The sequence below is a fragment of the Hemitrygon akajei genome, chromosome 6 (genome assembly GCF_048418815.1).
Source record: "Hemitrygon akajei chromosome 6, sHemAka1.3, whole genome shotgun sequence".
Classification (NCBI taxonomy): Eukaryota; Metazoa; Chordata; class Chondrichthyes; order Myliobatiformes; family Dasyatidae; genus Hemitrygon; species Hemitrygon akajei.
Window position 1 is genome coordinate 51348381 of NC_133129.1, and position 27125 is coordinate 51375505.

Sequence of the window (27125 nt, forward strand, 5' to 3'; positions counted from 1 at the left end):
GATGGCATAGTTTAAAGGAAGGAGGTAGAGGTCTTAAAGGAGATCTGAAGAGTGTTTTGTTCTTACACAGAGGGCAGTTGTAATCTTGAACCTGCACTCAGAGGAGGTGTGAAATCAGATATAATTACCACAGCTGAGGTCTTAACCAGAGGATAAATAGGCAAGACATAGAGGGGTGCAGAGCTTATGCAGGCAAACAGGTCAGCATAAACATGGTGAGCTAAAGAGCATGTTTCTCTCCTGTATGATTTTGTCCCGAGTTGTAATCTTTTGAAAAGATCCCATAACAATAGTATCCAGATTGACAGTAAATTAATTTGTACCTAGAGTTAGCACAAGTGTGTGGTTGCACCAATCTTGGTCTCTTTTTCTCCCCAATACTGGCAGTAGGAAGTTACAAACAAGAAAAAATACGTAGATGCAGGAAAACCGAGCAACACACTCTCAAAGTGCTGGAGGAACTCAGCAGGCCAGGCAGCATCTGTGGAGAAAAGCACAGTCAACACTTCAGGCCAAAACCCTTCGGCAGGACTCTAGGAAGTTACATCCTGGAAGCTGCCATATATCAAAAAATTGAATGCATAAATATGTAATCAAGAAATAAGGATGCTCAATCTGATTATCATACACATGTCAGTGATATATTAACAACACTTAAAAGTTATTTCAACAGCTACAAGGATAGGAAATGTTTAAGGATTATGTGCCAAATGCAAGTAAATTGGATTAATTTAGGTGTGAACATTTGCCAGCATGCAGCACTTGGGCAGAAGGGCCTGTTCCCAAGCTATATGACTCTATGTCAAAACGTAAGCAGCCACAATAAATCTAAATCTGTTTATTTAGGGAAGTGGGAAGAATGGTTAAAAGTAATAAAAATGATGTAGAATAAGGGGTGTTTTGATTCCTCCAACCTGACCTACACTGCTGATGAAGTAATTTTCCCTTTGCTGCAAGGAGTCAGCTATAGTGAAATAAATCAGCTCAGCAGTAACCCACATTGTGTTGGCATTAATTCACAGTGACTAAGAAGTTGGCTGACATTATCTTGCTGTGAAGACCAATCTAATGATATCACTAATGATACCTTGAAACTAATCCTTTTTATGCAAAGAACATATGTTGGCAAGAATTTAACATAAAATATATTTATCCTGAAATAACTAATTTCTAATTATTCAGTTTTATGGCATGAATATGATTTCATTAATTCAGATGGACCCAAGCTCAGATGGATATATAAAACTTGGGACATGAATAACAATCTTTAACTGTGAAAACCTTTCACACCAGCTGTCATAGACAAAACCATATTTTAGAAACATTATTGTAAATTAATGCTGGATTTGTAGGCAAATTTATTAAAATTTATTAAAATTGCTTGAAAGAATTCCATGAAAACAAGCCAACAGAGTTTGTATTTTTTCTAGTCTCTTACTACTAAATTATCTGCCGTTTGCTTCTTTTGAATCAGTGAGGATCAACTAATGGAGTATTAATCATTTTGCTCTGCTTCCTGACTCTGGCAGCAAAGGCTCTATCCATTGCTAATATAATGTCAGTTCATTAAATTGACAATATTTCAAAAGATTGCTTCAATACTCCGGCTCACATGAATTAACAGCAGAAGGAATGTGAGAAAAGACTGAAGAGAGATTATAAGCATCCTATCAGTCAGTCTCTGTAAACAGTGCACCACTGTAACTTATTTTGATCTTAGTTCTCATCCTCAGTTACATAGAAATACAGGAACCAGGCACTTTGGCCCACTAAATCTGTGGCAACCATTAACCATCCCATTACAATCCAATATAATACTACTTTTCATTTTCCCTAATTTCTCATCCACTCCCCTTTTTGACAAGGGGCAATTTACAAAGCAAGTTATTCCGGCAGATTGCATAACTTTGGGATTTGAAAGGAAACTGCGGCACCTGAAGGAAACCTATGTGGTCACGGGAAACATGCAAGCTCCACACAGATGGCACAGAGATCAGTGTTGAATCCAGTGAGACAGTGACTGTACTAGCTTCACCACAGTTCCATCCTATTCGTCCTTCTCATTCTCCACTTCCTCATGCTCCCACTATGAACCATCTACTTCTTATTCCACTTCTTAACTAATACTGTCCAACTGCTAGCCAGGATGGAGTTTATATGATCTCCAGATTGTTCATCTGGCCACTATGAACTTAGAGATCTGTATTGCTAGACTCCACAGGAGCACCTCGGAGAGCATTGCTTGAGAACACTAATATCAGCTTTAAGATGCAGATTACAGTATTGTTCTTGTCATAGTTAGATTTTGCCTTTTATGCATAGATTTGTCAAAGAGCTAATGACATGATCACACAATAGCCACCACCTTATTTGCTGGTTTCAATTTTCAGCCTTATGTACTGTAATATTTTGTAACAGTCAGCACCTGCGGCAAGCATTTTACAACCATGAGGCTGGGAAATCAATATCCAGGAATACTTGACCTTTGAAAAAGACAAGTGAGCTATGCGGAAAGACTGGACAAACTGGAGCTGGGTTTTTTTCTGAAGTGTCAGAGGCTGAGGGGACACCTGACAGAAGTTTATGACATTGTAAGGGGTATTGAGTCAGATTTTTTTCCCCTTTGTGGAACTATCAAAGGTTAGAGGACATGCATTTCTGATTAGAAGGGGAAAGTTAAAATGAAATATCTGGAGCAAATTTTATTTTACACAGAGAATGGTAAGGCCTGGAATGAGCTTCCAAGAGTACTGGTGGAGTCAGATGATACTGGCATTTAAGGGGTTTTAGATAGACACAAGGGCATGAAGAAATATCAAATCTTGTGCAGGCAGAAGGGATTTAGTTTAATTTTCTATCATGTTTGCCGAACATCGTGGACATGAGGGTCTGTTCCTACGCTGTAACATTTCATGTTCTATATATTAAAAAAGATGGTAGGGTTGGTTCATTAATAACTGCATCTGTGAGAGATAGTCTTGGCTTGGAACATGTAGAGTCTATTTGGGTGAAGGCTAAAAACAGCAAAAAAAAACTTTGGCAGGAATGGTATACAGACTCCCAAAAATTATCACACTGTAAGAACAAATATATATCAAGAAATAATGAGGGTGAGTAAAAAAAGAAATGCATTAATAGTGGACAACTTTAATATTCATGTAGACTGATTAATCAAGTTGGAAATGGTATCTTCAAGAATAAATTAATAGAGCACATTAGAGGTAGTCTGCTGTTGTAATAAGTAATGGAGCCAGGCAAGAAATCTGGTAAAACAGATTTAATAAATAGTCTCAGAATAAATGATCCCCTGGGAAGTAGTGATCACAGCATGATAGAATTCAGCACTCAATTTGAGAGTGAGAAACTTGGGTCCTGAACAATTGTATGAAACTTAATTAAGGGGAATCACAAAGGAATGAGAAGAGAATAGATTAAAGACGGTAGATCTTCGGATAAGTCCGCAAAGAAGTGTCAGACATTTCAGGAGATAATTCATGACTCCCAGTAAAAATATCAAATAAGCTGAGGTAAACAGAAGATGCTGGAAAGACTCAGCAGATCAGGCAGCACCTGTGGAGAGAGAAAAAAAACATTTAACGTTTCGCATCTGGGACCCATCTTCAAGACAGAAAGGGTTTTAAGCTAGGCAGAATTTTAAGATACTGAGCAAAACATATAAGGAGACCAAACGTAATTCAGAAGACAAGAATAAATTGAGAATTTGACAAAGAGTGCTATAATAATCAAGAAGGTGATGATAAACTATAAGGGCTCGCTATTGGGGAATATAAAGAAATCTTAATAGGAGCTTATATAAACATATTTAAAGAAAAAGACAAGTTGAAGTAACAATGAATCTTCAGAGGATGAGGCTGGGGAAATAGTTAAGGGGATAAAGGAAATGGCAGAGCAGTTAAACTGATATGTTGCATCAGTCTTTAGGGTAGAAAATACTATAATAATCCTACTTGCATTAAAAATATATATAGCAGATAATTTAAAGACTGTTTGCATTACAAGAAAATTTGTACAAGAAATAAAAATAAAGCTGATAAGCCTCCAGGACCTCATAGATCAAAATTTAAGAGATCATAAGAAATGGCTATAGAGATCGTGGATGCTTTAGCTGTAACCTTCCAAACACGCTGGAATCCTAATGAGTTCCAGAGGGGTGGCAAACTGCCCAAGCGATACCTTTATTCAAAGAGGATGTGGGTCAGCCGTAGTCTGGGTAACCTAAGGACTATTCCTGGGAAAGCATTAAATTCAATTCTCAAAGTGGTGATGCCAGAAGGCTTGGAAAGTCAGCTTGTTGCCTTTCCTTTATCCCCACCCCACCCCAACTACATCTTCTTATTCTAACTTCTACCCCCTTCCTTTCCAAACCTGATGAGTGGCCTCGGCCTCATGCTGAGTTCCTCCAGCGTTTTGTGTGTGCTGTTTGGAAAGCCTTGATCTGATCAAACAGATCAGCATGGCTTTATGCAGAGGAATGAAAAATTTATTAGGATTCGTTGAGGAAGTGTCAGGCAGAGTGTAGAGTGGAGGACAGGCAGATGTAATTTATTTAGACTTGGCAAAAGTTTTTGACAAGGTGCCATACTGAAGAATACTTTCCAAGGTAGCTGTTCGAGTTGTTGCAGGTAAGCTATTAGCACGGATGGAGACTTGGCTATGGTAAGGAAGCAGGAAAGAGGGGTCATTTTAAAGATGGTGTCAGTAAGGTACCATGTTGACCTACACCGGTTTAGAGGAAGGAACACATTTACTATGGCCAAATTTGCAGATGATACAAAGGTAGAATTTCTTTCTGTGCAAAGACATTGATGAGTTAACTGACTGGGTAATGGTTTGGCAATTAAGCTATAATGTGAGGAAATGTGAAGTTGTTCAATTTGCAAAGAAAATGATAAAAATGAATTATTATTTAAATGGAAATAAACTACAGAAATCAGCAGAAATTGAATTGAAAGTGGAAAGCTAGCATACGGGGTGGAAGGTAATTAGAACAGCTTATTGGAATCCTGTGTTAAATTTTAATGGGTTTGGAGTAAAAGGGAATTCTCACTACAATTGTAACAGGTACAATTGAGACTACGCCTACAGCTCCATGAACAGTATTGATCTCGTCATTTGAAGGAAAAGGTATCCTTATCAGAGACAGTTCGAGGAAAGTTCACCAAGATGATTAGAAGAATGCGAGACCAGTTCATGGAAACATATTTGGTTCTTAAGGAAATGAACAGTGTAAATATTGGGAGAATATTTGTCTCTATGAAAAAGTCCAGGCTCAAAAAGCATACAGGCAAGTAAATGAGATGAGAAAAAATTTATTCTCTAAGATGGTTGAGAGTCTTTACAATTCCTCATCCCAGAAAGTGAAGGAAGTTGAATACATGAACATATTCAAAGCTCAGATAGAGAGAAAAACATAATCAAGGACACAAGTGAACAGGAGCAGACATAGTTCACCAGGTATGTCAAACCTGCCCTGAATTTCAATATGATTATGGTTAATTTATGCTAGTCCCAACTTCTCCTCTGTGTCAGTTCCCTATTGCCCTGAATTCCTCAGTCCTTCAAATCAATAAGAGAACAAAAGGTGCTGTGGAATCGATGGGAAAGTAAGTGAAGAAAGCTGGATCAGCCAGAACTCATTGAATGGCAAAGCCGTCTGAAGTGACAAATAATTTCCTCATGTTTCAGTTTCTTATGGTCTTCTGGGCAGTACAAATTTAATGACAAGTTTCTGGGAATAATTTTTAAGTCAGTGTATTGTGTGGATTGGGAACAATATCTAGCCAAATCAATGATGTCCAGGTTTACCATACTGAAAGAACAAAATGTCCAAAAATTATTTATGTGTCTGGAGAGGTATGTGAATGAATCCACAAGAACAAAGTAGAAGTAGTTTATCAATTCTAATGAATTGAATTACCTCAGTAGTCAATCAAGGATGAAACAAAAAGTTCACATTCATGCTAATAAAGTATCATTCAATATTATGTCCTCAATGTAACTGTTATGTGTGCTGAACAAACCAGATGGAAATGGGGTCCAGAGCTGCCCCCCCCCGCCCCGGAACTATCCTGCTAATGAGAGAGAGAGATGAAGAACAGAGGTAGATGCATCTGCTACAGATAAGAGAGAGAGAGAGAGAGAGAGATGACTGATTTATGTATTATGGCTTCTTCACTGATTATTTACCCTTTGCTGCAAGGACACTTCTTTGCTCGTTAACATTCTTGCTGAGACAGCAGGGAGTGGCCTAGTTTGATGGACATGGACATATTGAGTTGATGGATGGCTGATACCCCGTCAGTGGGGATAAAAGACAGATCTGGGGAGACACCCTCAAACACACCAGTGGACACTGAAAGAGTGTTGTGCACCCACAGGAAGGTGGGGGCTTAGAGGATCGGTTCAGGAGAATCGGTCTGAAGCACAGTAGAGGAAGGCAGACCGGTGGGGACTTGTGTGTGTGTCCGCCCTTGCCTGGGTGACGAGTCCATCACTGAAGAATGGTCTAGCCTGGAATGGAAGGGTCATAATCGGTGACCCCAACGGTACAACGGAACGGAGACGACGGAAGGTTTGCCTGCTACAACTGCTCATATCTCGCTCACTCTCTCTCTCTCCAACATTGCAACACAACAACCACCTCAGCACGAACTGAACTGAACTCTATATTCTCTAATGACAATACATTTACCCCTAGAATTTGATAGAGCTTGTTTTCTACTGTTGATTATTATTCCTACACTTCTGTTTTATTATTGCTAACCTGCTTTATATGTATATTGGCATTTTTGATACTGTATTGTTTAGTCTACTAATAAACACCTTTAGTTACAGTACCACCAGACTCCAACGTATCATTCCATTTCTGCTGGTCTGTTAACCCAGTTACGGGGTACGTAACAGTAACTAACTGACTTCATTTCAAATGTGCATCCTATGTCATCCTTTGTTGATGAAAGTGATTAAGGAAATGGAGGGAACTGCAAAAGTCAACTGAATCTAATGGTTCATAAGCTATCACATTGAGCTCTGAATTCTGGCATGCAAGACTATGTTTTTGTATAGAAACATAGAAAACCTAGAAACATAGAAAATCTATAGTGCAATACAGGCCTTTTGGCCCACAATGCTGTGCCAAATATGTACTCTAGAAATTACCTCTATAAGCTCCATATACCTATCCAGGAGTCTCTTAAAAGACCCTATCAAGTCTGCCTCCACCACCGTTGCCAGCAGCCTATTCCACACACTCACCACTCTCTGCATAAAAAATTTACCCCTGACATCTCCTCTGTACCTACTTCCAAGCACCTTAAAACTGTGCCCTCTCGTGTTAGCTATTTCAGCCCTGGGAAAAAGCCTCTGACTATCCACACGATCAATGACTCTCATCACCTTATACACCTCTATCAGGTTAGCTCTCATCCTCCGCCACTCCAAGGAGAAAAGGCCGAGTTTACTCAACCTATTCTCATAAGGCATGCTCCCCAATCCAGGCAACATCCTTGTAAATCTCCTCTGCACCTTTTCTATAGTTTCCACATTCTTCCTGTAGTGAGGTGACCAGAACTGAGCACAGTACTCCAAGTGGGGTCTGACCAGGGTCCTATATACATGTAACATCTCCTCTCGGCTCTTAAACTCAGTCCCACAATTGATGAAGGCCAATGCACTGTACGCCTTCTTAAGCACAGAGTCAACCTGTGCAGCTGCTTTGAGTGTCCTATGGACTCGGACCCCAAGATCCCTCTGATCCTCCACACTGCCAAGACTCTTACCATTAATACTATATTCTGCCATCATATTTGACCTACCAAAATGAACCACCTCACACTTATCTGGGTTGAACTCCATCTGCCACTTCTCAACCCAGTTTTGCATCATATCAATGTCCCACTGTAATCTCTGACAGCCCTCCACACTGTCCACAACACCCCCAACCTTTGTGTCATTAGCAAATTTACTAACCCATCCCTCCACTTCTTCATCCAGGTCATTTATAAAAATCACAAAGAGTAGGGTCCCAGAACAGATCCCTGAGGCACACCACTGGTCATCGACCTCCATGCAGAATATGGAGCACAGACAGATGGGTGCCGCCTCTAAACCTGTTTAGCACACCGAATGTTTGTGGGGAACCCGGTGCTAAAATACTGAAAGTCATCCCTTGAGCCAAACTTTTGTTGGCCGATAGATCCTACTTACCTACAAGGGGAGGCGGGCACTCACCCTATTGCCCCCCTTGTAGGTAAGTAGGATCTATCGGCCGACAAAAGTTTGGCTCAAGGGATAACTTTCAGAAGATCGCAACAAGGTAGCTGCTCTGTTACTTACGAAACCCTGAGGCCGAATTAGGTCATCTGCGAATATTTTAGCACTGGGTTCCCCACGAACATTCAGTGTGCTAAACAGGTTTAGAGGTGGCACCCATCTGTCTGTGATCCAGGCCAGTAGCAACGGCACTTCTCACCGGCCACGTGAGGCAGCCGGTTACCCAAGGCCTAACCAGTGATCCCTGGCTAGGGACTGATGACTGCAGAACAACCTGGGACTGATGACCTCGTGTGGGTAATGACTTCACATGTGTAATGACCTCGCGTGCATTCAAGTTCAACAGTGGGTGTAATAGGGAATGAGGAAAGGTGCAGCTGACTCATATTGTTTCATATCGCTAAATCATATTGTTTCCTCGCGGTTCGGTAGCACATGCTTTGGGGGACCACTGACTTAAGACAACAGAACCATAAACCCTTTCAGAAATGAAATTGAGTGTACTAAACTGGTCCGCAGTGCAAAAAAAGGTTGATGACCCCTGTCTTAAGTGAAGACCTGCATCAAGGTTGAGAAAAGAGTCCAACCTTATCCAACCTGAGCCACTGCTACGTGTGCCAAACATCTGTCTCCTGTAAGATACATACTCCTTAATGGCTAATTCCCACTCCACCAAGATCCCTTCACAACCCTCTCCTCAAACTGCCATTGTCTACCTAACCCCCTCCCCTGTTAATTGCCTCCACCCCATTCAGATCTACAATTGACAGAGCTCCAGACAGTCCTTCCAGGTGAGGTGACACTTCACCTGTGAGTTGGCTGGTGTGGTATACTGCGTCCGGTGCTCCCGGTGTGGCCTTTTATATATTGGTGAGACCCGATGCAGACTGCGAGACCGTTTCGCTGAACACCTACACTCTGTCCACCAGAGAAAGCAAGATCTCCCAGTGGCCACACATTTTAATTCCACATCCCATTCCCATTCTGATATGTCTATCCGTGGCCTCCTCTACTGTCAAGATGAAGCCACACTCAGGTTGAAAGAACAACACCTTATATTCTGTCTGGGTAGCCTCCAAACTGATGGCATGAACATTGATTTCTCTAACTTCCATTAATGCCCCTCCTCCCCTTCTTACCCTATCCCTGATTTATTTATTTCCCCCTCCTTTTTTTTCCTCTCTCTGCCCATCAGTCTTTGCCTGTTCTCCATCTCCCTCTGGTGCTCCCCTCCCCCTTTCTTTCTCCCTAGGCCTCCTATCCCATGATTTTTTCCCTCCTCCAGCTCTGTATCCCTTTTGCCAATCAACTTTCCAGCTCTTAGCTTCACCCCACCCCCTCCTGTCTTCTCCTATCATTTTGGATTTCCCCCTCCCCCTCCTACTTTCAAATCTCTTACTATCTTTTCTTTCAGTTAGTCCTGACGAAGGGTCTCGGCCCGAAATGTCAACAGTATTTCTTCCTATAGATGCAGCCTGACCTGCTGCATTCCACCAGCATTTTGCGTGTGTTGCCTGTCTTTTAAATGTTCTTATTTAAGTACTCTCAACCACTTCCTTTAGCATAGTGGTTCCCAACCTGGGGGTCTACAGAGCCATCGGTTAATGGTATTAGTCAATGGCCTAAAAATGGTTGGGAATTCCTACTCTAGCACCTCATTCTATATATCATTATCTTAAAGAAGAAGTTGCCCTTCAGGACCCTTTTACTAGAATACTTACCTAGCTCATCTTAAACCTATGTCCTCTAGCTTTTGATTCCCTTTCCTCAGAAAAAAAAGACTGAATTCGCCCAGTCTCTGTTTTATTTACACCTTGTTTTTGTATGTTCACATGAGGAAACTCACAGTTCAGAAAAGGAACAGTCATTGACCAGGGTTCCACCATGAGAAAGATTCTTTCATCACATTCCTGGCAAAGGAACCAAATAATGTCTATGAGATCTTTCTCATCGACTTGCACCAATGTTTCAGTACTTCTCCCAATTTCCGCTCACCTTTGCTAAATTGCTGAAGTATAAAGGGACATGGTTCTTTACTCAGAATTGTTTTGTTTACATTTGTGAGTGATGTCCAAGGATTTCCAGTATATTTTATTTTTACTTTGAATTTCCCTTGATTTGAAGCATCAAACTATAAATCAGATATATGGTGAATAAGTTTCATCTGCATGGGTGAGTACAGCTCAAACAACTTGCAATAAAGCTTAGCTGCACAAAACAATGCCACTCTCTATTAAACACCTTAAATCCATTCTCTACCCCAACAGTGCAACAAGTCCATCATTTTATTTGTTGCATTTACAGTATCACCATATTCACTTTGAGAAGTCCCATATTGCTCCTGAGCACCTCTTTGCCGCTCAAATATTATACAGTATATTTGCACTGTTTGATAACCCTTGAAATATTTTTCAGACTTCCCCTCTGTAACTCTTCATCCAAACTTTGTTGCTTTCTGTATTGTTTGTCAGGATCTGTACATCTTTTTCCTTTGGGACTCAATTAATTTTCAGTTTTTTTATCCCATGCTTTATTAATTATCCATGGCTAATTTGGAGAAGTAAAAAAGCACTTAGACGTTGGGCGAACAAGCTGGTGCATTAAATTTATTTTGTGTAACTCAGACTGGTCAGAAGTGTTCTTGTCCAGAAGGGGATTTACCCAGTGTGCTGTAGAGAACTTGCCAAGATTGGATGAAAGTTGTCCTGAATCAAATCTACAATCACAATCTTGCACTTTTCTCCTACCAAAACTTATTAAGCTACTATGATAAATTTTCACACCTGCCTACTTGCTCTTTACAATGTGATTTGAGCTTTTGTTAGCCCTTGGTCATGTGATTGCAGAGAACAACGGTGAGCACTCAAGAAGTTCATGATCTTCTAAGCATAAACTCACATGTCTGTCCCAGCATTTGTGAGAGCTAAAATCCACCACTGCCAGTATGAATTATTTAGCAACAAACCTACAAGTAATCACCGATCCTTCTAAATAAAAGAGCAGGTAAGAGTGGTCCTGATACTAAGTGTGAGTTGAATGCATGGCACCAACTGGATTATAAAGTCATTGAATTATGGAAAAAATCATGGCAAGCCATTTGGTCCATCAAGTCAAATGGCTTGGTTCATCTAGTTTTCTATAAGATCAGTACAGTCAGTCCCATGTTGCTTAAGAACTTAGAGAATAGAAGGTGAGTTGTGCTTTTGGCCCTTCAAATCTGTTCCACCGTACATCAGAATCACTGCAGATCATCTGTCTCGGTGCTACTTCCCCAGCAACCCCAGATTTCCTTAATGCCCAGAAATCTATCCATCTGTCTTGTGTGAAAGACATGTAACTACACGTAACAGTCCTCCAGGGCAGAGAATTACAAAAACTCATCACCCTCTTCTTTTATTTCCTCTTATCCCAGTCCTAGATGGTCTATTCCTTATTCTCAGACACTGCCCCCTTACTCCAGACTCCTCCGTTGCAGGAAACATCCTTTCTTCAGTTTTAGACCTGCAATAATTTCTCTGTTCAGTAGTTATCTGAATATTCTTTGAAACTAAATTCCCCTTGATAGCTTTTTGCTTTATGAAAATGTTTCTCCTCCTGTCATCTTTGCCATCTCATCAGGTTCTGTACCATCATTCAAGGGGCTCGGTACCCCCCATTCACTTTCTCACAAGTCATTAGGATGACAATCATTTCTACCAGATCATCTGCTAACTTTTTCCAAAAGCAGACAATTTCCAGCTTCTCCAATCCAGCCACATAAGTCCTTCATCCTTGCAAGCATTCTAGTAAATCTTTTCTGCACCCTCTTCAGGGCCTTCGTGTTCTTTCCATAATGCAGTGACCAGAACTAGATACAATACACTACCTGTGCCAGAGAAGGACCTTTTAAATATTCAACAGTACCTATTTGGTTTTGTTCTCCATGTTCTACTTATCCCAAATGCTTTCTTTTAAAAAATTACTTTCTCGGTTAATCATAGTATCTTTTGAAGTGCCCCCCCCGTACGCTCAGTCAAAGTCAATGACCCCAAGCAACGGTTATCAATAGCTTGGAGGAAAAACATCAGCAACCATCTAGTCTTGCTCAGAGTATCTTGGAATCCTGTATGCTCACAACTGACTGTGCAGAGTAGTGATACAGAGAGGAATGTTTCCAAATTAATTTTACATCTGCCTCCTGCTTTACATCAGGGTTAGTTAATGTAGGACTATTGATCCCACCATAATGAATGGGGTCACTAAGTCTGGTGAAATAAAGCACTGATCTTTCTACCTTTGGCTGACTCCTACTCATACTGTCAACATTTTACCATCATATCCTTTTTATCTGCTTCAGCTTACTCTCCACGGCTCTTGTCAGTCAAGGAGTTCATATTACAATGTACTTTTGTGGAGAACACTCTCTCTGCAAAAGGAAATACCCACTCACCTTAGTTTTAACTACCTGCCCCCTCATCCTGCAACTATGTTTCCTTCTTTGAGACACCCCCTCTTGGAAGCATTTTAAAATCTACCCTGTCAAGCTCTTTAGGATTTTACATGCTTCTTAAGATAATGTCCATCATCCTTTATTCCAGGAAAGACAGATCCACATTCTTCAGCTACTTGTGAGCAGGCTAGATAGACCACCTAGCTTATCCCAGATCTTATGATCTATGGGGTTTTTTTTTTGCTTTTAGGACAACCATCTTATCCCAGGAAGTAGTTAGTCTTTTGCCTCCAATGTGAGCATACCAACTGTGCAAACTGAGGATGCCACAGGACCCAATTTTGTAGCCATAACCTTCTCAAGTATAAAGTACAGGTTTCAAAAGTGTCTGTTAACTGTTGCTCCATCCATTGTGAATGATTGTTGAAGCAATTTTCAGTTATCTTCAGATCGATGAAAATAGCTGTAAGCAAATTGTTGTTCACAACATGTAAATGCAATTAATTAAATTCTTTATGACAGAAAACTACTTAATTTTGCTTGAAAATAAGATGACAAGACATGAAAGATATTCACATTTGAGAGTTCCTGCATTATTTTTCCACAGGCAATAAGTAACAGAAATAAATTAGAACAAGCCTAACATGTGAAACAGACTAAATCTGAGTTTAGGATTGACATGGGTCAAAGAACAACAAAATTGTGTCTTAAAATATAATTTCAAGAAAGTGAACAATACTAGCTTGTTTTTATATATATTCTATTCTTGTTTATTTGATAGATGGTAATCAAATCTGGAATCTAATGAAAATGCATTGTCTTAAGAGAGTTGTAAACGTCACTTTCCCATGCAAGATATAAATGTTACCTAATCTACTTCTGGATGCTGAATTTATCAGCAATCAAAGTCAACCATTAAAGAGACAAGTGATATTTTAATGCAGCTCACATCACTCTGTTTGAGATGCTTAGCTGTGTTAGGGTCCCTACTGGCTGCTTAATGTTATACAAATTTCTCATCAATTGCTAGTGTAGGCATGAGATGCTTCTTTGACATTGAGTTTCCTCTGATATGATATGTTTGCTGTGTTGCGGGTGCTGTCTGCAAATCATCTCCTGTGGCGCTGTCAATTTTCTCTTAGAGCTGGAACCTGACTCATCCTCATTATTTCACAAGATCTTTAGGTCATTATTTTGGAAGGTGCGTTTCAGTAAGAGTTGCTCTAATATTCTGCAGCATTTCTAATCCAGTTATCCCTATTATATATTTTTCCCTCTCTTTTTACATGAAGGAGAAAGAGATAGGAAATAGTCTTCAACCAAAGGTAAATTGACACAAAGGGCTTATAATAAAAGAATGGAACATTCAGCTGGATGCCTTTAAGCTGCTTGTATATCAACTCTCACCTGCTGTTCAGGGCATCCCACTGCGTCTGAAAAAAAAATCCTTCTGAGAAATCTGAGCAGAAGTGTTCACTTGTTCGGATCACAGCCACAACGATGAATTAGAAATGTCTGCAATGCAACAAATACAATAAAAAAACACTTCTTACTTCAGTAATTACTCATACTTTCCACAACTAAAGACTTGGTGCATTTGAACAATATTTCTTCATCTGGTATTTTTCATGGGCTAATGGTTTTGCATTAGTCAATGACATCATTCAAATAACCCCTGGTCTGGAGAGCCCACGGATCACATTTCTACACACTATAAAACCAGACCAGTGCTAAGATGTAGTGTAAGGCAGGTTTTCCTTCCTACTGTGCAAGGCAAACTCCCCTCATACCATCGGCTCCCACCTGTCCCTGTCCCTCCCTTCCCTCCTAGTTTCCACATTAGAATAATCTCCTGAAGAAGGAGAAAGTGTACATAACATAGAGCATAGAATAGTACAGCACATTACAGGCCCTTCGGCCCACAATGTTGTGCCAACCCTCAAACCCTGCCTCCCATATAACCCCCCACCTTAAATTCCTCCATATACCTGTCTAGTAGTCTCTTAAACTTCATTAGTGTATCTGCCTCTACCACTGACTCAGGCAGTGCATTCCACGCACCAACCATTCTCTGAGTGAAAAACCTTCCTCTAATATCCCCCTTGAACTTCCCTCCCCTTACCTTAAAGCCATGTCCTCTTGTACTGAGCAGTGGTGCCCTGGGGAAGAGGTGCTGGCTGTCCACTCTGTCTATTCCTCTTAATATTTTGTACACCTCTATCATGTCTCCTCTCATCCTCCTTCTCTCCAAAGAGTAAAGCCCCAGCTCCCTTAATCTCTGATCATAATGCATACTCTCTAAACCAGGCAGCAACCTGGTAAATCTCCTCTGTACCTTTTCCAATGCTTCCACATCCTTCCTATACTGAGGTGACCAGAACTGGACACAGTACTCCAAGTGTGGCCTAACTAGAGTTTTATAGAGCTGCATCATTACATTGCGTCTCTTAAACTCTATCCCTTGACTTATGAAAGCTAACACCCCATAAGCTTTCTTAACTACCCTATCTATCTGTGAGGCAACTTTCAGGGATCTGTGGACATGTACCTCCAGATCCTTCTGCTCCTCCACACTACCAAGTATCCTGCCATTTACTTTGTACTCTGCCTTGGAGTTTGTCCTTCCAAAGTGTGCCACCTCACACTTCTCTGGGTTGAACTCCATCTGCCACTTCTCAGCCCACTTCTGCATCCTATCAATGTCTCTCTGCAATCTTCGACAATCCTCTATATCTACAACACCACCAACCTTTGTGTCATCTGAAAACTTGCCAACCCACCCTTCTACCCCCACATCCAGGTCGTTAATAAAAATCACAAAAAGTAGAGGTCCCAGAACAGATCCTTGTGGGACATCACTAGTCACAACCCTCCAATCTGAATGTACTCTCTCCACCATGACTCTCTGCCTTCTGCAGGTAAGCCAATTCTGAATCCACCTGGACAAACTTCCCTGGATCCCACGCCTTCTGATTTTCTGAATAAGCCTACCATGTGGAACCTTGTCAAATGCCTTACTAAAATCCATGAAGATCACATCCACTGCACTACCCTCATCTATATGCCTGGTCACCTCCTCAAAGAACTCTATCAGGCTTGTTAGGCATGATCTGCCCTTTACAAAGCCATGCTGACTGTCCCTGATAAGACCATGATTCTCTAAATGCCCATAGATCCTATCTCTAAGAATCTTTTCCAACCACTTTCCCACCACAGACGTAAGGCTCACTGGTCTATAATTACCTGGACTATCCCTACTACCTTTTTTGAACAAGGAAACAACATTCGCCTCCCTCCACTCCTCCAGTACCATTCCCGTGGACAACGAGGACATAAAGATCCTAACCACAGGTTCAGCAATCTCTTCCCTTGCCTCGTGGAGCAGCTTGGGGAATATTCCATCAGGCCCCGGGGACTTATCCATCCTAATGTATTTTAACAACTCCAACACCTCCTCTCCCTTAATATCAACATGCTCCAGAACATCAACCTCACTCATATTGTCCTCACCGTCATCAAGTTCCTTCTCAGTGGTGAATACCAAAGAGAAGTATTCATTGAGGACCTTGCTCACTTCCACAGCCTCCAGGCACATCTTCCCACTTTTATCTCTAATCAGTCCTACCTTCACTCCTGTCAACCTTTTGTTCTTCACATTATTGAAGAATGCCTCGGGGTTTTCCTTTACCCTACTCGCCAAGGCCTTCTCATGCCCCCTTCTTGCTCTTCTCAGCCCCTTAAGCTCCTTTCTTGCTACCCTATATTCCTCAATAGACCCATCTGATCCTTGCTTCTTAAACCTTATGTATGCTGCCTTCTTCCACCTGACTAGATTTTCCACCTTACTTGTCACCCGTGGTTCCTTCACCCTACCATTCTTTATCTTCCTCACCAGGACAAATTTATCCCTAACATCCTGCAAGAGATCCCTAAACATCAACCACATGTCCATAGTACATTTCCCTGCAAATACATCATCCTAATTCACACCCGCAAGTTCTAGCCTTATAGCCTTATAATTTGCCCTTCCCCAATTAAAAATGTTCCTGTCCTCTCTGATTCTATCCTTTTCCATGATAATGCTAAAGGTCAGGGAGCAGTGATCACTGTCCCCCAGATGCTCGCCCACTGAGAGATCTGTAACCTGACCCGGTTTGTTAACTAATACTAGATCTGGTATGGCATTCCCCCTAGTCAACCTGTCAACATACTGTGACAGGAATCCATCCTGAACACGCTTAACAAACTCTGCCCCATCTAAACCCTTGGAACTAATCAAGTGCCAATCAATATTAGGGAAGTTAAAGTCACCCATGATAACAACCCTGTTATTTTTGCACCTTTCCAAAATCTGCCTCCCAATCTGCTCCTCGGTATCTCTGCTGCTACCAGGGGGCCTATAGAATACCTCCAGTAGAGTAACTGCTCCCTTCCTGTTCCTGACTTCCACCCATACTGACTCAAAAGAGGATCCTGCTACATTACCCACCCTTTCTGCAGCTGTAATAGTATCCCTGAACAGTAATGCCACCCCTCCTCCCCTTTTCCCCCCTCTCTATCCCTTTTAAAGCACTGAAATCCAGAAATATTGAGAATCCATTTCAGCCCTGGTGCCAGCCAAGTCTCTGTAATGGCCACTACATCATAATTCCATGTATGTATCTAAGCTTTCAGCTCATCACCTTTGTTCCTGATGCTTCTTGCTTTGAAGTACACTTACATTAGCCCTTCTACCTTACTACCTTTATACCCTTTATTCTGCTGCTCTTTCCTCAAAGCCTCTCTATATGTTAGATCTGGCTTTACTCGATGCACTTCTTTCACTGCTCTATCGCTCCGGGTCCCATCCCCCTTGCAAATTAGTTTAAATTAGTTTAGTGTACCGGGGGTTATTTAAATAACTGCTTCTGTTTTTGGGATTGCAGGAAGCAGCTGCACGAAATCCAAAGACCATGGCCCATCTTAAAAGGAAAGCGAAAGATAATGTGTCATTTATTCTGACTGAGCAAAACAATGGCGTACATTTATAGCACAGTTTTCACAGCTTCAGGATGTTCCAAAGTGATTCAGAGATGGTGAAATACATTGAAAGTGGAGCCAGTGTTCTAATCTAGGGGACAAGGTACAATCACACACTGAAAGTCCCTATAAAACAAAATATTTATTCTCTCCAAATTTGTATTAGTCAGGGTGCTGGGAGAGGATTCCACTGATCTGTTTTAATAGTCACGCTGATAGAGAGCATGATTGGCACTGTAATTCTTGCTTTCTATGTGTCAGCCTCGATTCTGCGGCTCCAGAATAGAAATTCAGTGCACATACAGTAATTCTAATTTTGGAGAGATGGTGGCATTAGCAGGGCATGTGCTGGAGTTGTAGGTGTCCAGCGAGGACAGAGACCCGTCTTAGAAGGTGAAACACAACTCCTACATATTAGGTTTAAGGCCTATGTCTGTTTAATCTGCAGTCAGAATTAAGTTCCTGTAAACACTGCTGTTGCAATGAGGCAATGCTTAACCAGGTGCAAGATCTTTTCCAAATATATTCTGAAAGGCTGATAGTTGTTTCAGGCCCACACTTTCAGGCGTGTACATACTCAGTTGTACTATCTCCTTTCTATCTTTCTGTTGTGATGAATCACTCACCCCAAAACATCAACTGTCTGTTTCCCTCCATAAAAGCTGCCTGACCCATTGAATTCCTCCAGCATTGTGTATACTGCTCCAAATCCTCTAAATGTTGTTTGACATTTACTGATCTGAATGGGGAGTAATATTTCCCAAGCAGGAGCTTGCCTCGGATCCCAGTCTCCAAACCTTCCTCCAGATGCCAGCTTCCACCCTCTGATTTTGAACTCAGCTTGTTATCAACCCTTGCTATTTTTAGACCTCATCTCAGTTCACAGACGGTTTCATGTCAGCTGAGGCTCTCAATACAGCACCTAAGCTGGAGACTGCTCCCAGATATCTGAATAAGTTACATTACTCCAGAGTGAACATTCTTTAGGGCACTTTGAAAGAAATCATAATCTATATCAGTGTTGCTATGAATAAAAGTCTTATGGCCAGCTGGAGACAATATAATAATTCATACATTGGATGACCCCAAACTCAGTTGATTTATTCTCCATAAGCCAAATTCAAAGTCAAGTTTATTTACATATGCACATGCACATACAGTATATGCATACATACAATGAGAAGTTTACTTGCAGCAACATCATTAAAACTCACTAAGCAAGTCACAAAATTAGTCTTTCACTGGTGTGTTAAGTACTACCACCCCTCCACCAATCTGGCCAGTCGTAGCACTACAAACAGTGATAAAACTGGAAATTCTTCTTTGTTTTCCCATTCAAATCAGCCAGTATCTAGCAACTAATTGGTTTGTCAGCAATCAGTTCTGTTATTCTTTGACAGGAAAATTTCAATGGGTCTGCATATAAAAGCAGTTATTTTTACACTAAATTGAGTACTTACTCAGATATAACACCAGTGGAAACTGTCTGACTACAAATTGCAAAACTGCAGTGCTTAGAGGGAGACTAATCACCCTCATGGCAGAGTTAACTTCAGTGCTCTGCTGAAGGGAACAACTGGTCTGGAAGTGTTATATGCATGAGGCAACAATGAAGGTCTTCAGTAATCAGTCTTTTTGCAGAGTCATACAGATCCTAAACAGGCCCATCACGTCTATGCAGACCTTTTTACCCATCCACAATAACCCCATTTGTCAACATTGGACTGTTCTTTCTATGCCTTACCTATTTAAACATCTAAATGCCTCTTAAATGTGGTGATTTTACTTCATTTCATCACCACCTCTGGCACCACACTCCAGATATTAATTACTCTCTGTGCATAAAGAAAGCACTCTTAAGATCCCTTTAAATCTGCCATTTCTTACCTAAATGCAGTCATTTTCAATAGCTCTAATACAGGAGAAAGATTTGACTATATGTGCTATTTTATTTCTCCTAATCTGATACACTTCAATAAGGTCGCTCCAGAGCCTCCTTCACTTCAGTGAAAGTAAACCCAGCCTGCCAATCCCTCCCCATAACTAAAGTGCTCCAATATTCTCCCTTCCTGAGCTCCTTGCCAGAAGCCATATGCCCATCATTGGAAGGCTATGGTGCAGTGGACAGAGCCACTGTCTCACACAGTGTGGTGAACTACATATACCTGTCTGGACTGCTCCTGTGGCTCCTCCCACAGACCCCTGCTGACTGCTCCTGGGTAAAAGCCGATATCTCGCTTCTTACGTCTCAGAGTGAGTTATTGATGGTGCATCACACAGCCAGAGTCCAAGTTCAATCCCAGTCTGTGTGAGCTTTGCACATTCTACCTGAGCCCTGTGGATCTCCCCTGCCACGCCCAATGGGGGAGGGACGAGGTGGTTAATTAGCCAGTTGTAAACTACCCCCTTAATGTGAGGGTGAGTGTTAGAATCTCGGGGGAGCTGATGAGTGATGTGGGGAGAATATAATAGGATCAGTGTATAGAGGTGGTTGATTGTCAGCACAGACTCATTGGGCTGAAGGACCTGCTTCTGTTCTCCATCCCTCTCTGAATGCTTACAACAGTAAAGATAATGCCTGTACCTGATATCAGGATAATGCAGTAATGAAATCTGACATTACATGGCTGGAAGTATTAGTGATTGAATAGTCTCCTCCTTGCTGACAATCAACACTGGTGCATTTCAAGGATGCATGCTTAACCCACTGGACTACACTCTCATCTCTCTCATTGGTCTATCCATGACTTTGTGGCTAGGCATAGCTCAAACACCATCTATAAATCTGCAATGACACAACTGTTGGCAAAATTTCATATAATGACAGGGAGGCATACAGAAGTGAGATAGACCAGCTGCTTGAGTGGTGTTACAACAACCTTGCATTCAACGTCAGGAAGACCAAGGAATTGATTGTGGACCAGGAAGGGGAATTTGAGGGAATATCCACCAATCCTCATCAAGGGATCATCAGTGGAAAGGGTGGGCAGTTTCAAGTTTCTAGATGTTAATATCACTGCAGATCTATCCTGGGACCAATATATTGATGCACTTACAAATATGCATCAATATATTGGATGAATGAAATATATGCATGATATATGGCCACGGCTATATTTCGTTAGTTTGAGGAGATTTGGTGTGTCACCAAAGGCATCCACAAATTTCCACAGATGTACTGTGGAGAGTGTTCTAACTGGTTATATCAACATCTGATCTAGGGGCAGGGTGTCAAAGCACAGGACTGGGAAAATCTGCAGAAAGTTGTAAACTCATCCATCGTCATCTTGGGCACTAACCTCCCCAGCATCAAGGACAACTCCAAAAGCTGATGCCTTAAAAAGGCATCATCCATCATTAAGAACCCCTATCAACCAGAACATGACCTCTGCTCATTGCTACGATCAAGGGGGAGTTACAGGAGCCTGAAGACACACACACAACTTTTCAGGAACAGCTCCTTCCCCTTCGGCATCAGATTTCTCAATGGACAACAAACCCATGAACACTAACTCACTATTATATTTTAATCTTTTTGCTCTCTTAACACAACTTATTTAATTTAATTTTTGCATATAGACTTGTTAGTGTAATTTATGGTTGTTTTTATTATTTTGTTTCACAATGTACTATTGCCACAAAACAAGTTCCATGACATGTGCCAGTGACAGTAAACCTGATTCTGATTCTCCAAAATTGACCACGCTGGAGAGCAGTGCTGGGAAAATACCATGACAATGGACGTGTCCAGTTGCATATCAACACCTTTCCAAATCTACCCTTCTTTCAAACATGGATGGCACTGTTCACTTTCCAGATCCTAACGTACTTCCTCATATAACACTATCTTTGATCATGTTTTTCTTTCTCTCTCTCAAACTTGCATTGATGTCACTGCTTATTTTGTAAATTATGTATATCTTCTGTTACTTTATCTTTATCTTAAATTATTTTTGTCCTTGTCTTATAATATATTAGGCTTGTGCTTCCAGAAGCAAGTTTTCATGGCATTTCTATGTATGCATGCATATGACAACAATAGACTTGTATTTGAAGTTAAAGATACAAGATGAACCCTTCTCACAGCATTTGCTTTGTCAGTAAGTACTCCATGGAACATTTTAATGAAGAAGAATGGTAAGCAAGCTCAGAATACTTCAACTTTAAACTGATAATCCAGGTGCTTTTCTAACATGAGAGAAATTTAGGTGCAGAAGTGACTGTCAGGACGCAAGAGTAGTTTTGATTTGCCATCACTTTTATAATGTGCTCTGCTTATAAGCCTCAGATTGTTGCAATACGTCATGTAATAACCAGGAGAGGTGCTGCCAACTCACATTGAAATAGAGTTTGAGGAGAATTTAAGGACATTTTGGACAATGTTCCCGAGGATATAGATGTAGTTTGATGATTTGGTGTACTTTTCACCAGTTACTCTTTCATATTTAAAATTGTGATAACAGTCATTTTAAGAATGAGCTGGAGGGTGAATTGTGTGCAGTTGTGTAGGTGGCACTGTTTGGCTTTGCAACTGATCAACAAAGCTAGAGCTGGAGCAGTGCTCCGTCTGCAAACCATTCTGCAAGGGATGCGCAGACACTTCCCTACAATTATCGTTAACACAGAACACTAAAACACAGTACTTTCGGCCCACATTGATGTGTGACCTTTTATCCTACTCTAAGACCAATCTAACCCTTCCATCGTACATAGCCCTCCATTTCTTTATCACCCATGTGCCTATCTAAGAGTTTCTTAAATGCCCTTAATGTATCTGCTTCTACTACCATCCCTGGTAAGGTGTTCCACAAACTCCCCACTCTGTGTAAAAAACTTACCTCCAACATCTCCCCTAGACCTTCCTGCAATCACCTTAAAATTATCTTGCCTGTTATTATTACCCATTTCCACCCTTCAAAAATATCTCTGACTATCCACTCAATTTATGCCTCATCATCTTGTACAGCTTTATCAAGTCAGCTCTCATCTTCCTTTGCTCCAAAAATAAAAGCCCTAGCTCACTCACCCTATCCTCTATAATTAAATTTTATTATTTTGTTTTATTTTATTATAAAGGAACTACTGTCTGTAATTCCAAAAAAGCATTTATGCTCCGTTAATTGCTTGTGAACTGATTCCTTTGTCAATTGACAACATCAAGCAATGCACTCATCACCAGAACAGGTGGAGCAGTTCCATTCCTTGATGGAGGATTGCAGCCTCATTTACCAAGAGACCAACGAAGGAATTCACAGGAAACAAGGTTTCAACAGTAAGATAAAAACATAAAGGGAAGTGGAAACATCCAGGTCTTCCAAAATACTCAAGGTATTAAAAATCACTAACATTCAGCAGAAAGTCACACTCCAGTTATAAACAATGGCTCTGCAATACTCTGACTGCAACCAGTCTACACAGGAGCCGTGCCCTCATTTCCTTTAAAGCACCATTGAAATTAGATTTGAGCATTCCTGCAGTCCCACTCTACCATCAGGTCCCGCTCTGGAATATTAAGTTCAGTTTAAATGAAGGACACATTCTCTCCATGCTGGGCTTTGTAACAGTGCCTGTCAGTGAAACGGTTGTGGGTTTAGTATTAAATTCAAAGACAAATAATGTAGGGATCATCACATTCTGTTGTTGATTAGTTAAGAGTTTTACAAATGATTTATTAGCTTCAAATTGAATATCAGTGGAGATAAGTTGGCTAAATAAATATGAAGGGTGCATATTTTGAAGTGAACTTTGGAAACAAAATGGAGAATAAATGAAGTTTATCAGATCATTAAAATATTTTCTTCAGATTCCCCAGTCTTTTTTGTGTATCACACAAAACTAATATTCTGCAATCAAAGTTTATATTAAAATATCAATTTAATTATTCAAATTAATAATACCATGAGAGGAAAATTTTAATTTAGGATATAAAAATGTCCTTATTTGCACTATTTAGACAGTGTCTACTTTTAAGTTACTTATCCTCTGGGGCAATGCTTGGTATCTGTAGAAGGCCAATAGTTAATGGCATGATCATAATCTCTGTGTATTTCGCCCCTGTATTTCCTTTCCTTCTGTATTACAGCATACCTTTAGTTCTATATTATGTCTTGAAACTAAAAGACATGGCCTCAGTTTGTGAATCATCAATTTGTGAACTGCAGAAATACATTTCAGAGCTGAATAATGATCTCCTGTATACAAAGACTAATTTGCAATGTTTAAGCTCAAGTTTATTGTCAAGCGATGGTAAATGCACCTTTGGATCCGCATGACACCTTTATGAAATAAGAGTCAAGCTGCTTAGGTTTTATGGCTGGTATTGAAAATAGCACCTTGTTATTTGAAACTGTAGAGTGAAATTGAGAAGCAGTCAGGTAGATCCCAATTAATAGGTTTTGAAAAAGTCAATTCCTACCAGTGAGAGAAGGCCTAACAATTAATAATACTGCAATTCTGGATCATATTGAGTTACACAGCTCTCGTTACATGTCCATGCAGGTCAACTCTTTGAGTGATTATGCAGAAAGTTTGAAGTTAATAACTCATCTCCTTCTACCTTAGGCCACAAACTTATCAATTACCCTTGCTGTGGACACTTTCTGGAGGTCCAAGATCCGTATGCTCCATGACCACTGGACTAAGTGTGTAAATGTAGGCGGGGACTATGCTGAAAAATAAATGTGCTAGGTTTTCTAAAATCGACTCCTTCTACCTTAAGCCATGAACTTATCAATCACCCCCCCCCCCCCACCCCACCGTATGCTGGCTCTCAGAACATTCCCATCTCCCATTTACTCCCATTCTCTCTCTTGCATTCATCAAACTTCTAATTCTGTTCCTACCACTTTACTTTGCAAGTAGGTTACTGCGGCCAGTTAACCTCTCAACCAGCAGGTCCTAGGGATGTGGGAAGAAATCGGACTGCCAGGAGAACACCCACATAGTCATGGAGAAACCGTGCAAACTCCACACAGAAGTCAGTATCAAACCTGTGTCACTGGAATTACACAGCAGCACCACCAATCCAGTGACACTCACCACTGACCCACTCCTTCAGCTCATCAGGATGAAATACAAAACTGTTCTGATGCTGAGGTAGTGATGGAACTTGTGTAAGAAAGATCTGGCATACACTGACATATCTTTTTTATTGAATATAGGATCAATCATTTCTCTTTTTTTCATTCCCCAGCCCCATCCTGAGCCGCTAAGAGTTTATTCTCAAATTCAAACATGGATTCATGCCTGACCTCTGAAAAATGCCATCTGTTCTCTGTTACCTTGCTTCTCCCATCATGTCGCCAGTGATGTCACCAATTCATGACAACAGCGGGAAAGTCAAAGATAAACTTTAAAATAAAATGATGAAATCAAACAACATGCAAGAAGGACCTTCAGCCTAATTAGTCTGAACAATGTCAACCAATATTCCAGTCCAAGCAAGTCCCTTTCATTCACATTTAGACAATAAGACATTGGACCAGAATTAGCCCATTGAATCTGCTTCTCCATTCCATCATGGCTGTTTTTTCTTTATCCCTCTCTGTCCCATTTTTCTGCCTTCTCCCCGTAACCTTCTTACTAATCAAGAACCTATCATTAAATATACCCAATGACTTGGCATCCACAGCCATCTGTGGCAATGAATTCCACAGATTCATAACCCTCTGGCTAAAGAAATTCCTCTTCATCTCTGTTCTGAAGGGATGTCCTTTAATCCTGAGGCTGCATCTTCTGGTTCTAGACAACCCCCACTCTGAGAAGCATTCTCTCCGCACCCACTCTATCTGGGCCATTCAATATTTGATAGCTTTCAGTGAGATGCCGCGTTCCCCCCTCCCCCCATTCTTCTGAACTGCAGTGATTACAGGCCTAGAGCCATCAAGTTGTCCTCATGCATTAAACATTTCATTCCCAGAATCATTCTTGTGCACCTCATCTGGACCCTCTCCAATGTCAGCACATCCTTTCTAAGATAAAGGGCCTCAGCATTTCATCCTTGCTTTTATATTCATTTCACCCATAAACCTTTGAACCTTTCCAATCCTCAGATATGTCTAAAGGTATTTTCAAAGTCCTTGATATACTGCTATTAATGCTTCCTCTGCCAGTTTATTCCACATAGGGACAAACCTCTGGGTTAAAAAAATTCCACTCAAAATGCTCTTAAATCTCTGCCCCTCCTACCTTAAACATGCCCAGCCCTGAGAAACCCTGGGGCACATTCACCCCATCTATGCCCCTCATGATTTTATATGCCTCTATAAAATCATCCCTCAAACTCCTACACTCCCACGTAAGATGTCCCAGCTTGCCCAACCTTTCTCTCTAATTCAGTCCCTCAAATCTTGCAACTTCCTTGTATAATTCCTCTACACTCTTTATTGCTTAATGGCTTTCCTAAACCAGGCTGATCAAAACTGGACACAATATTTATGGAACCTCATTCAATGTTCACTGGGTGAAAGCATTTTAATTTTCAGCAATAAAGCAGGCAACATTAATGACCTCATAGCGCTCAAGGCGAAACTGAAATCTGTTGCAATGAATTCTATTGAAAATAAAAATTGTACGGAATGTTTAAAAAGCAGCCCCTGTGATGTGCTGGCTTTATATCAATACCAAGTATTGAAATGCTTCATGCTACTTCTTGCCAAAAGGGTTGGATGAAATAACAGTTAATTGCCATGAATGATGGAATGCCCAAAGCATTCTCTCCTACACCCTATTCAGGAGCAGATATATCAGCCAAGCCTCGCAACTGTTTTTAATTTCAGATTTCCAGTATCTGGAGTTTTTCGTTTGATTGTTATTTCCCTTCTGTTCTGTCTTGACCACTTCAACATCAAGAGCAGGGACACCTCTCCATACATTCTTTCCACTGATTCCTCTCCTCTCTCTTCACTTTATTCCATAATCCACTGTCCCCTCCTGTCCATATTCTATCTTCTTCAGCCCTTTATCACTTCCACTAGTCACTTTCCAGCTTCTCACATCATTCCCACTCTCACATTTCTTTCATCTACCTATCATTATCCTCACCCTATCGACACTCATTGCTCCACCTATTGCCTGCCAGCTCTTTTCCACCACTTTTTATATTGGCAACCTCCTCTCTTTCCAGTTCTGATAAAAGACCTTAATCAGAAACATCGACTGTCCATTTTCCTCTAGCAGTGACCTATAATGTTCTCCAGCTATTTGTGTGTTGTTAGAGACTTTTTGCATCTACATGCACATGTACTTGTTTAGCAGTACAATGAGACAGAATAGTGTCAAACAGCACAGACTACAATTTTCTGTCTGTTATCCAAGATTGATAAGCGTGTATTATACAAGGCCCTAAACTCCTTGTAAACAGTCATCACTGTTGAAGGCAACAAAT

General features: G+C 40.8%; 1 long non-coding RNA gene across 1 annotated transcript; it reads right to left on the reverse strand.

The window, feature by feature from the left end:
- Positions 1-3375: 3375 nt before the first annotated feature.
- Positions 3376-18535, reverse strand: LOC140728716 (uncharacterized). Its single transcript, XR_012099162.1, has 3 exons — positions 18367-18535; positions 14129-14236; positions 3376-3570 (listed from the first exon to the last, which is right to left on the reverse strand). It is a non-coding gene; the product is annotated as an uncharacterized lncRNA (long non-coding RNA).
- Positions 18536-27125: the final 8590 nt, after the last annotated feature.